The following is a 12,627-nucleotide window of genomic DNA, read 5'->3' as shown; positions in this document are numbered from 1 at the left end:
TTTTTTTTTAAAAGAACTCATATGATTGGGATATTATACTGGTATAATTTAGGAATATAGATTCAAAAGAGAGAGGCCCTCCACTGGTCAGGTTCGACCGTGGGCTGTTGTGTCTCAATGTGATACGCAAGCCAGGGCAGTACAATATGGCGAGAAACTGTGTTGCCAATGTAGGAGCTGATGAATCCAAAGGATTGAAAAGAAGGGATTATCGATTTAAGAGAAAAGGAAGGAATTGTTCGCAAAGGGTCATGAATCTTGGGAATTCTCAGCCTATACAGATCCATGGTGGATATATTGAGCATATTCAGTATTTAGAGAACCACATCAATTACAAATGCACACAAACTACCAATGAAATGGTGGTAAATGAGATTACTATGGTTAAGAACAATCAGATATGGTTTTAACAATGCCCTATAGTCATTTAATTTACCTTGAAATAAACATGAACATTTTATTTACTTTCCCAATTAGTGCACTTGCATTCTAGCCTTGACAGTACCAGTTCAACTCAAGGCAATCCCACGTTGAGTTCAACATCAACTGACAACCCCTACAATGCTGCTGGTGCCAAACTACATTGGCCTCTGCCATTTCTTTGAATTCATCAGCTGCATGGAAAGGGGGACCCTGCTGCATGGCTAACAGCTTGCTCTACATATCATACAGCCCTGGCTTGCGTATCACACAGACAGCTATGATATAACATTTGTGGTTGATGCCGACCAATGGAGGGTGTTATGGATCCTAGTATGGCCTAGTAGCTCAACCTAGCCTCAAGATGCAAATTCATTCCTGTCTTTTAAGTGAATAAAGGTAATGGAAAGGAACGACATGTCATTTCTGTATTTTTTTAACCCTTTATCACATGCCACAAATCTGAATTCAGATTAACTCATGTAAACTTGAAAAATGTTTATCTAAACCAACATCCAATCTGTAGGTTACCAACATATAACTTACTATCTAAGATGTTAAAAGAAACGTGAACTATGCATTTTAGATCACAGGTCCTAAAATGTTAACTGACTGAAACCATTCAATAGTCATAAAATATCTAGACTAACCTGGTTATAGTTCGGCACTATATATCATTTGTTTACAAACCCCATTTCCAGAAAAGTTGGGATATTTTCCAAAATGCAATAAAAACAAAAATCTGAGATATGTTAATTCACGTGAACCTTTACTTAACTGACAAAAGTACAAAGAAAAGATTTTCAATAGTTTTACTGACCAACTTAATTGTATTTTGTAAATATACACAAATTTAGAATTTGATGGCTGCAACACACTCAACAAAAGTTGGGACAGAGGCATGTTTACCATTGAGTTACATCACCTTTCCTTTTAATAACACTTTTTAATCATTTTGGAACTGAGGATACTAATTGTAGTAGATTTGCAATTGGAAATTTTGTCCATTCTTGCTTGCTATAAGACTTCAGCTGCTCAACAGTCCGTGGTCTCTGCTGTCTGATTCTCCTCTTCATGATGCGCCATACATTTTCAATAGTAGATAGATCTGGACTGGCAGCAGGCCAGTCAAGCACATGCACTCTGTGTCTACAAAGCTATGCTGTTGTAGCCCGTGCAGAATGTGGTCTGGCATTGTCCTGCTGAAATAAGCATGGACGTCCTGGGAAGAGACGTCGCCTTGATGGCAACATATGTCTCTCTAAAATCCTAATATACACCTCAGAGTCAATGGTACCTTCACATACATGCAACTCACCCATGCCGTGGGCACTGATGCACCCCCCATACCATCACAGATGCTGGCTTTTGCACCTTTTGCTGATAACAATCAGGATGGTCGTTTTCATCTTTGGCACGGAGAACTCGACACCAGTTTTTTCCGAAAACTAGCTGAAATGTGTACTCATTTGACCACAGCACACGGTTCCAGTCTTTCAGCCCATCTGAGATGAGCTCGGGCCCAGAGAACTTGCCGGCGTTTCTGCATAGAGTGGATGTATGGCTTCCTCCTTGCGTTATACCGTTTCCAGTTGCATTTCTGGATGTAGCGACGGACTGTGTTAAGTGACAATGGTTTTCTGAAGTAATCTCGAGCCCAGGTGACTATAATTGTCACAGTAGTATGACGGTTTCTTAGGCAGTGCCGCCTGAGGGCTCGAAGATCACGCGCATTCAACAGTGGTTTCCGACCTTGCCCTTTACGCACTGAGATGTCTCTGAATTCTCAGAATCTTTTCACAATATTATGTACTGTAGATGTTGAAAGACCTAAATACTCTGCAATCCTGCGTTGGAAATGTTCCTTTTGAACTGACTAACAATTCTCTCATGAATTTTGGCACAAAGGGGTGAGCCACGACCCATCCTTGCTTCCAAAGACTGAGCCTTTGATGGACACTACTTTTATACCCAGTCATGATACCTCACCTGCTACCAATTAGCCTGCTTAATGTGGAGTCTTCCAAACTGGTGTTACTTGAATATTCTGCGCACTTTTTAATCTTATTTTAACTCTGTCCCAACTTTTGTTGAGCGTGTTGCAGCCATCAAATTCTAAATTTGTGTATTAAGGGTATCCAAAATACAATTAAGTTGGTCAGTAAAACTACTGAAAATCTTTTCTTTGTACTTTTGTCTATAAAACCTTTATTTAACTATAAAGGTTCACGTGAATTAACATATTACAGATTTTTGGTTTTTTTTGCATTTTGGAAAATATCCCAACTTTTCTGGAAATGGGGTTTGTAGTACTACTAAATCTACTTTTCACTAAATGTATGGCAAACTGATGGTTTTTTTCCTCTAGAGATACATCACAAAGGATGTAGATCATGTTAGCCCATGTCCTGGTTAGAGAACAAGTCTGAGGTGAGAAAGGAAAGATTTAAACGGTGCCCTAGTGACAACCTTCACACAGAAGGTGATGGACAAAATGGCAGAGTGAGGTTCAAGCCCAATATCCGAAAGACACTCAGATGAGTAGATAAACAGAAAAGTTTTAAAGGGATACAGGCTGAATTCAGGCAAATGGAATTAGCTCAGAAAGACATCTTAGTCAGCATGGATGAGTTGGGCCAAAGCACCTGTTTGCCAGCTGGCTCTTTCTGCATTTCTCCACCAATCAATTTCACACCAATCAAAGTGTCATTTAAGTCAATTTGGTGAAGTTCGAGACACATTCGATGCACAACAGCTGCCATTACTTTCTATAGTGCAAAAACCAACCATAAAAGGCAGTGTGAATCCCCACTGCATATGGTGACCCTATGACCTCTGTCTCAGAGATTAATATCAGGACATCCTTCAAGAGTGAACGCCTGCAAGGCCCCAGTGGTGTACCTGACAGGGTACTGAAGCCTGTGCAAACCAACTGGCTGGAGAGTTCAAGGACATCTTCCTGCTGCAGTCAAGGGTTCCCACCTGCTTCAAAATGCTGTCAAATATTCTGCCAAGAGCCAGATGAGCTGCCACAATGATTATTGCTCAGTAGCAATCTCATCTACTGTGATGGACTCCTTTGACTACACTTTACTCCTCCCTGAAAAATGACCTAGACCTGCTGTGATTTGTGTACCACCAGAATAGGCAATCTGGCCAAGCACATAACTGCCATTTCCCCATAACCCTTAAACCCCAGTACATAGAAATACATCTAACTCTCTCTCAACCTCAATAAGACCAATGAGTTGATTGTGGACGAAGGAAGCAGAAGCTCCACACCTTTCCTTATGGAGTAATCAGTAATAAGGGTGAGCATCATCATCAAGACTTGTGCTGGCCCAACACATTGATACAATCATGAAAAAACACAAGACAGTGGCTTTACGTCATTAGAAATTTAAGGAGATTTGGTATGTTAACTGAAGACAAGCAAATTTCTAGATGTAGGCAGGAAAGCACCCTAACTGGTTGTATCACTGTCTGGCACAGATACTCCAATGCTCAGGATCAAGAGGCTGCAGAGAGTTTCGGACTCAGCCAATTCCATTATGGACACAACTTCTCTGCCAAAAGACATCTTTAAAAGGTAACGGCCTAAGACAGCATCCGTCACAGAGAACCCTCACCTCCCAAGGCATGCCATATTCTCATTACTACCAGAGTCTGAAGAGCCACACTCAATGTTTTATGAACAGTTTCTTCCCCTCCACCATGACTTCTGAATGGCACATGAACACTACCTCACATACCTTTACACAGTTTATTATTTGTAAGTTACATTAAGTTTTTATATTGCACAATACTGCTCTGGCAAATCTACTAAATTTCAAGATAAACTTCAGCAACAATAAACCTGATCCTGGCTTTTGTCTATAAAATACTGTATTCTAAACTTGCCAAAAAGTCCTTTTTAAAAAAAGAAAGTGTAATTCTCCCAGATTCAGTTTTATTTTGTACACATCTGATCCATAATTGATAACCTTTTTCACATCAGTGCTGTTCTTTAGGAAGTGTGAAATACTAAAGGCTATGAAGTTGTGGAAGAGGTCATTAATTATTTCCACTAACCATGGTTTTGAGTGAATCTGCTTGCTTATAAACTGAAATAGCAATGTTGCTGTAGGTTTGCCCAAAACAGCCCAATCATATACTCATCAGCAACTCCTTGAACAACTGATCTTTCTCCTGCTGAAACATCTGTGGACAAATGTGTGACTATCAAAATTAAATAACATTGATTATTGAATAATCACCACCTAAACTCATCTGTCAAGTGTAAAATGAAGTCCAGGTGAGATGCAGTGGGAAGGATTTTGGCCAATTACCATTGCCCCCTCACTGTCAACCTCACCTGCAAATACCTAGTCCACAACTTCATAAGTTTCCTTAAATATCTGCAATTCCTTTGCTTCTAACCTTTAACATTTCCACTGATGTGGAAACTTTACAACTCCTCCCTCGGAGTGTCAGACACCCTGAGCCAATAGGCTGGTCCTGGACTTATTTCCACTTGGCATGATTAACTTATTATTTAATTATTTATGGTTTTATATTGCTATATTTCTTCACTATTCTTGGTGCGGCTGTAATGAAACCCAATTTCCCTCAGGATCAATAATGTATGTCTGTCTGATCTTGAAAGTTTCCAGTATTTTCTGCATTTACTCTAAACTTGCCTCACTTGTCCTACAGACATTGAGGAACAGTGCCATAAATTGTTAGGTAATGTTTCTATGAAACATCAAGAAAAAATACTTGCATCTTTTTAAACCCTCCATGATCACAGTATTTCAGAAGTAACTTAGAACCAATGAAATATTTACTGAAACAGTAACTACTTTAAAACATAAAATCTGATTTTCTAAAATGAAAACTGATTCTCCAGATCCACATGAACTAACATTAATTTTCAGAAATAAAGACTATGTATCAAGTGCTTCTGCAAAAGGAATTACTCTTATTTAGAATAATTAATAACCAGCAGACTCATAATCAATTAGATAGCAACAAACTGAGAAAATATGGTCGGGTCAGAAAACAAAAGAACCTAACATAAAGTGTACCCAACCCATCAAAATTTGGCCAATTGTTAAGCATTAGCATCATTTTTCATCAAGGCAAAAAATGTATATTCAAATTACTTTCCATGCTGAGGACTTGATCACAGAAAAGACACAATGAGGTAGGTGAATAAAATATTCCCAGGGCTCCTAATTCAAAGAAAAGCTTTAGTGCTGAACAGTGATTCAGCTGGCAATAATACAAGTATTAATTACCAATTCCTAACTTCCTTCATGAACTACTACACTCCTCCAGGTGAAAGAGCTTCCACAGAAATGGTTACATCATGTAAAATCTGTAATGCAGGAGATCCATTAACCCACCTTATCCATGACAGTGAAATAAACTACACCACCCAATTCAGCCTCTGAACTTGCATTTGTGCTGGTCACAGTTCTTACAAATAGATATATAAATCAAATGTGGCAAAGGTTTGTGTCTTTACTACAGTTCAGACAGCAAGTACCTGGCCCATCACTCTCAGTGCCTCAACTGCCTTCTAATATCGCAATCAATTGCTTTGGATTACCAACAGAAAGCATCCTTTCCAGATGTGTCATGTCTTGACCTGGCAAGTGCTCTACACATGTCTGCAAGAACCAGCAGTTGTAGACACAGTTTGGCATGCCTGAAAAACCACCCTAACCTCTGTGGACTATCTGTACTTTTCACTACCTTGGTAAAGAAGCCAACATAATCAATGACCTCACCCATCCTGGACATTCTCCTCCCCACCGCCTCCTCCACCCAATTAGGTAGAAGATATAAAAACTTGCAAGCATGTACCACCAAGTGTTATGATTACTGAACAGTCCTCTAGTACAATAAAATCGACTCAACCTCACAATCTACCTCATTACGACTTGCACCTTATTGTCTGCCTGCACATCTATTTTGCATTCTGTTATTGTTTTTAATCTTGTACTACCTCAATGCACTGAAATGAATGGATCTGCATGGAAGCATGCAAAGCAAAATTTTTCCATTGTATCTCAGTACATGTGATAATTATAATTCATTTTATCAAATCTTCTCTGCACTCACTAGATGTTTTGGGTGGAGACCTTTCTTCGGGACTGGAAAGAGGGCGGCAAGGTTGAGGTGGAACAAGAACCACGGTGACGGGCAAGTCCAGGCAATGTAATCTGATAGAAAAGGACAGTGAGACTGAGGGAAGAATATGCAGATCAACAGGGGGAGAGAGAAAGAATACAAGATGTTTTTCCTCTAATTATGTTCTGCTAGTACAGTACAAGAGATGTGGTTTAACTACTATCATACACAGACTGGCATTACCCAATTGAGTGTTTCAAGTTTTGACTGCAATCAGCCAATTGTATCTGCGCCAATGAAAACTATGACTCAGACTAATCCCATCTTCCAGTACACTCAGACCCTGCCTAACGCTATCCGCAGAGAACTGATTTGTTACAAAACGGTTATTCAATTCTTTTTGGAAATTTTTTTAAAATGACAAAAATTCATCCTAAACAACACTTAAGATTTCTCATAACCACTTGCCATTACAGTAAACATTCAATCAACCAGAGAGCTTTACATATGCTGAGCCACTCACAGACGATCACTTACTAATTTACGCTCTGCCTCCCCCACGTGTGTAAATGTTCTTGCTCCCTCACCAATAATGTCTGGAAAGTGGCCTGCAACTTCCAGTGAGGGGAGTACATCTAAGATGTCTAGGAAAAGCATTAGCATGGATGTGAAACAGCATTTGGAACCCGGTGAGCATCAGGCTGATGATGGTCCACTTTGAAATTGGCTACATCAACGATCAGAACAATTATAAAAAAATGCTGGCAAGATAAAAGCTTCTGCGGCAACAATCTCAAAGTTATCATCAACAAAGGTCATTTTCTTGAAAAAAAGGAAAATAAAGATATGGGTGGATGACCAAACACAATGAAACATGCCCCAAGCCAGCTGATAATAATGGAAAAGACAAAAAGCATCTTCAATCATATTCAAGAAACCAACCACTGCCAGCAGAGGGTGGTTTCATACATTTAAACAGCTCAGTAACCTCGATAGCATACACATCTCTGGTGAAGCAGCTAGTGCAGACAGCAAGGCAGCTCAGGATTTTCCTGCAACGCTGATGGCCATAATCGTAAAGGACGATTTTCCTCCTGGGTTTGTCTTCAATGTGGATGAAGCGGGCCTATTTTGGGAAAGAATGCCTTCTTATACTTTCTCCTCCCAAGAAGAGAAACTTGCATCTAGGTTCAGGCCGCAAAGGACTGGTTAACTTTCTTGTTAGGCAATGCTAAAGGCAACTTTAAGTTAAAGCTTTTCATTGTTTATTACTCTGAAACACCATGAGCGATGAACGACATTTGAAATTCAGGTCTACCAATGATTTGGAAATCAAACAAGAAAGCCTGGGTGACCATTGATGTTTTCCAAACTTAGTTTGTTTCACATTTTTGTCCAGCAGTGAAACAGTATTGTGAGGAGCATGACCTTGAATCTAAAGTATTGATGGGGCTTGATAATGCCCCAAGCCACCCTGAGAATCTAGATACATTTCGGACCTGCATTCCTGTAAATGCAGTTTACCTACCACCCAACACCACTTCATTACTCCAACCAATGGATTAAGGAGTAATACTGAATTTTAAAGCCTACTACCTTCACTGCACATTCAAGCAACTTGTAGAGGAACTAAAAGGCCAAGGAAAACAATCCATCAGGCAATTTCAGAAAAACTATGTCATGAAAGCTGTAGACGATATCAGAGCAGCCTGGGATGAAGAAACTTCGAACTGCAGGAACTGAGTGTTAAAGAAGCTACAGCCAGAAACTTGCAAAGATATCCTAGGATTTCAGGCAGAACCAGTCAACCAAAACATTGTTGAACTAGTCAATAAAGTGGGGTTAGAGGATATTAATGATGACGAAGTTGAAGAGTTACTGCATTCTCATAGTGAGAGCCTTAACAACAAAGAGCTCTGGGAACTGGCAGGGCAACACATCCTGGGTGAATCTGAGGACATGGATGGAGAAAAGGAAACATCAGCAAGAAACTTCACCACAATCACACGAATCATTGGTCAGAGTTCATCGATAATGACCCTGACCAGGAGCGAATCACTAAAGCAAACAGGTGTTCTTGACATGATTTCCTGCTATCAAGAACTGCTTCATGAGAGGAAACTTAAGAAACGGCAGTCAAATCTCGAAACCTACTTGAAGAAGAAGCCAAAGCTCGAGGAGGACCCACAGCCTGGTCCCTCCCCGAAGATGTAACCACCACCCACTTCCATTGCTGCTCCACTTATGTACAGGTTAGGCCTACTTACTTCATGAATTACTGCATAAAATAATAAATCATATCTCGGGTTTGACTTTTTTTAAAAGTCAGACACATATGTCAAGTTATATCATGTTATAATGACCACACACAGCACTCCAACTTTGAAAAGCCCACCCTCAGTGCTAAGCAGGGTCCAAATGTACTAAAATCATAGTCTGCAGGTACTGCTTCAATACCATGGTGCTTCAATTCCCTTTCAGGGAGAGTTCCAGATACCCACAGGCCTTAGTATTTCTCCCACACCATGACTATTAACCCCGGCCCCATGAAAACCACCCTTACTATGTGAAACCTTATCAAGTTTTCAAAAAGTTAGATCATTCCTCAAAAATTGGGCTTCCCTTCCCAAAATAAGCCGAGGTCAGTTATAAACCCCCTTGCCTCACCTCCCCCAAAACAAGAACTCAACAACCTTCACCAAAAGCAGAAGCCTACACCGCTGGCTTCCCAAAATTCAAGTTGGGAGTCAACTGTAGCACATCCACATTCCCAAATCGAAGTTCGAGACTGCCATTCACTTTCCTTCCTCCCACCCTCCCCTCAAAGCAAGCCGAAACGGTCCCTCCTCCTCAATGGGACCTCGGGGGAATCCCCCTTCCTTCCTCCCTCTACCTCCTCCCCAAATCATCACTCCTCTTGCTCCATCTTCTCCTGACCCCCCGGCGTTGGTACCTGACCTACCCCCGTCCCTGTGCTGGGAAAACGAAGAGTAGAGGCGGCGCTTCCCACGATCAGCACCCCTCCCCTCCCCTCCCCTCCTATAACCAGGCCGAGCCGCTAGGCCCCGGCCGACCTTGGCCTTGGCCCAGTCTGGGAGACCAACCCACACCACCCCGACCCGCCCTGCCCCGCCCCGCCACACCGGCCTGAAGGAAAATAAAACTTAACGCATCTGGAAATGAGCCCCCCCCCCCAATGCAAGCCTGAAACATAAAATCGATCGCGATGCCTTTTCGGAGGGAGGCGAAGATTTACCTCTGCGACGTGCGCGGCCCAGCGGCGCCGAGTGGCGGTTGCTAGCGATCGGGCTCCCACCAACCCCCCCCCCCACTCTCCGGCGCCGCGGTCCCCCCGCCCGCCGGACGCTTACCCCCGGGGCTGCAGCGAAGCATTGAGCGCAGCGTGGCTCTGCGAGGGGGAGGGGATAAGGATGGCGACGGTGCCCACTTCCCGAGCCCTCGCTCGCTCGCCCGCCCTGTCTCCGCTGCCCTCCGAGCTCGAGGTGAACCCGCCCGGGTTGTGGCGGTAGCCGGTGCAGCGCGGCAGTCGCGCTCGTCCGCAGCTCTCCGTGTCTCCTCACTCGCGCTTCACCTGGTCAGGCCCTGCCGCTGCGCGCGCACTCGCCCCGCCCCCCTTGACCCCGTGCGGCCGCCTGCCATTGGAGAAGGGCGTCAACAGCCGTGGACCAGGTCCAATCAGCCGGCGCGTCACGGCAGGCCCCTGCTCGGGCTGGACTAACGCGGGGATAGGCCGTATTCAGAGGCTGCCATCTTAGACGTGACCTTTCAACCCAGTCCTGGCGGAGGGTCTCGGCCCGGGGCGTCGATATTTTATTCCTTCCCACGAATGCTTTCTGACCTGCGGAGTTCGTGTATGTGTTACTCTGCGTTTCCAGCATCTTGTTTACCTTTCAACCAGTTCTCCACCCGATGGAAACACAAGGAGGCTGCGGTCGATCCCACGCAACACACACAAAGTGCTGGAGGAACTCAGCAGGTCAGGCAACATCTATGGAAATGAAGACGTTTCGGGCCCAGACCCTCTGGTATAGTCTCGTGTCTCTGTACCATTGGTTCCGGTGATTTTACCCGTCCAGACACTGCCTGACTGATTTCCTCCCAGCAGCTCGCTTTTGGCTCCAGATTCCAACATCCGCAGCCTCTTACGTCCCATCATTATTACTTCAGGATTCAGATTCGTTGATTAATCATATGTACATCGAAGCATACAGTGAAACGCGTTGTTTGTGTTATACCGCAAGGATATACCGCAAGTGTCACCACACCGCCAACACAGCATGCGGAACAACAAAATAGAACAAACCAAACAAGCAACAAAACAATAAGAGCCTCTTTCCTCTCTCCCTCCCTCCCACTCACCCACAGACCTCTAATCCCAGGACAGGCCATTTTCACCCCCCTGCGAACTCATGGATTTACAGGTATTGGTACTTCAGCTTCCCCAGCGGACTCGCAGACTTGAGGCGCGTGTTCTCAGTAGATTTTAGTTGCAGTTTGTGTTTTTTTTAACATGTTGGTTGTTTGTCAGTCTTTGTTTACGTGTTTTTTTTTCCCCCTTTGTAAATCCTATTGTATTTCTGTTTTTTTCCTGTCAATGCCTGGATGTCAATACCTGACCCTTACCATCTCCCGCAGAGTCTGTATTTTGCAAGCTGTGAGAATGTCCAGCAGGAATGAACTCGGAGGTTTTATCTGTTTACGACGAATTTATCCATAAGGAATTCACAACTCGCCAGGTTCAGAGTTCCAAGTAAATTTATTATCAAAGTTACTATATACCACCTCGACATTAATTTTCTTGCAGGCACTTACAGAAGAAAGAACTATAATAGAATGTATATAAAACTATATATGAACAAAAAACAACCAATGTGCAAAAGACATGCTGTGCAAATATAAAAATAATTCCGAGAACATGAAAATTTAAAGTTCAAAGTAAACTTACTATCAAATACATACGTTTCCAAACACTGCCCTGAGAGTTTTTTTTGCAGATATTCACAGTAGAACAGAAGAAAATGACGCAGTAGAGCCAATAGGCACCACGGTAGCATAACGGTTAGGACAACGCTATTACAGGTCTCGGGTGCCGAGTTCAGAGTTCAGTTCCGGCGCCGTCCTCTCTGGCCTTCCTCTCACAGTCCAAAGACCTAGGTCAATCAGTCATCCTAAAAGTTAGGGTTAGATCGCGGTTGTTAGGGGTTGCTGGGCGGCGAGAGTCGAAGGCATACTCCGCTCTGTATTAATTAGTTAATTTAGATACCTAGATTAGTTAGGTGGATAAAATTACACACAACCGAAGTGCAAACGAAGTCAAATTATGCAAACTAAAACATAAGTAGATGAAGCTGAGAACACGAATTGTAGAATCCTTAAAAATAGGTTGTGCCTCTCCACAAGAACATTCCCTCAGGATGCTGTAAGAAGTACTAATGGAGACTTCACCCTTAGAACAAAACAGCCTCTTTAATATGTAAGAACTATAGAAATCAGTTAACAATGATGGTTTTTTCCCCTGTATATAATCTCTTATCTGAAAGAAACGAAAAAGATCCTTGCTGGGTATGTTGAATTTCTGTACTATTTAACTAAAAGACATCACCATTCCTTCATCAACCAGGTCTAGATGGAAAATGCCCTCAGAAATCCAAGTTTAAACCCAGGATCCAGTATGCCAGGCAATCTGGACTGCCGGTTATTAGAGTGACGGGTGATATTTTTGCTGCATTGCCCTCAGTTTGTTGCACCACCACAATGTTCTTGTGGAGAAGCTGAGCAGCTGGGAAGGGTCTGGGAGGAAGAGCTGCTAGTAGAAATTACAGCTGTCTAAGACATCTGTGATCATGCAAAGAAAATTTCCATTTGTAATAGAACAAAAGCATTGCAACTCAAAATTCTCAGAAGTCTGACTCCAGATCATCTCTCGAAACTTAAGACGGGGGTTTCTCCAATGTGTTCTAAATGTAAAGGAAATACTGGAACTCTCACCCACTGTTTTTGGACTTGTCCCAAAGTTCAGGCCTACTGGAGTGATATTTTGGGTGAAATGGAAAAGATCCTGAAGGTGGA

At 42.7% G+C, this 12,627-nt stretch overlaps 1 protein-coding gene across 1 annotated transcript in view; it reads right to left on the bottom strand.

Annotated features, from left to right (window-relative positions):
• Positions 1-10,139, bottom strand: part of dicer1 (dicer 1, ribonuclease type III) — a 143,639-nt gene extending 133,500 nt beyond the window's left edge. Inside the window, exon 1 of the mRNA XM_059960942.1 lies at positions 9,909-10,139. The gene's annotated coding sequence lies outside the window, so the exon portion shown is untranslated. The remainder of the gene's footprint in view (positions 1-9,908) is intronic.
• Positions 10,140-12,627: the final 2,488 nt, after the last annotated feature.

This window comes from Hypanus sabinus, chromosome 2 (assembly GCF_030144855.1).
Source record: "Hypanus sabinus isolate sHypSab1 chromosome 2, sHypSab1.hap1, whole genome shotgun sequence".
Lineage (NCBI taxonomy): Eukaryota > Metazoa > Chordata > Chondrichthyes > Myliobatiformes > Dasyatidae > Hypanus > Hypanus sabinus.
Note: the sequence above shows the minus strand (reverse complement) of the source record. Positions and strands in the feature narration are given on the sequence as shown.